The sequence below is a fragment of the Mastomys coucha genome, unplaced genomic scaffold (assembly GCF_008632895.1).
Source record: "Mastomys coucha isolate ucsf_1 unplaced genomic scaffold, UCSF_Mcou_1 pScaffold15, whole genome shotgun sequence".
Lineage (NCBI taxonomy): Eukaryota > Metazoa > Chordata > Mammalia > Rodentia > Muridae > Mastomys > Mastomys coucha.
In genome coordinates, this window is record NW_022196897.1 from 75,340,201 (window position 1) to 75,340,789 (window position 589).

Here is a 589-nt window from a genome sequence, read left to right on the forward strand (position 1 = left end):
GCTTGCCCTTCCTTCAGTCTCTGCTCCATAGTTACTCTCTGCAACTCCTTCCATGGGTATTTGGTTCCTGCTTTTAAGAAGGAATGAAATGTCAACCTTTTGGTCTTCCTTCTTCTTGAGTTTCTTGTGGAATGTGGGTTGTTCTTCCTGTATTCCAAATTTCTGGGCTAATAACCGCTTATCAGAGAGTGCATACCGTGTTTGTTCTTTTGTGATTGGGTTACCTCACTCAGGATGATATTCTCCAGATCCATCCATTTCCCTAAGAATTTCATAAATTTATTGTATTTTAATAGCTGAGTACTATTCCATTGTGTAGATGTACCACAATTTCTGTATCCACTCCTCTGTTGAGGGACATCTGGGTTGTTTCCAGGTTCTGGCTATTATAAATAAGGCTGCTATTGATGGGGTTCGAGTCGCGGCGGACGCGTCTGCAGACACCAGGCCCAAACAGCTCCACGTGTAAGAGATTTAATTAAGAGGGGATAGGGGGGGTAGCAGTGCAGGAAGAGAGAGGAGAGAGAGAGGAAAAAGAGAGAAAGATGGAGGAAAGTACAATATATATATATATATATATATATATATA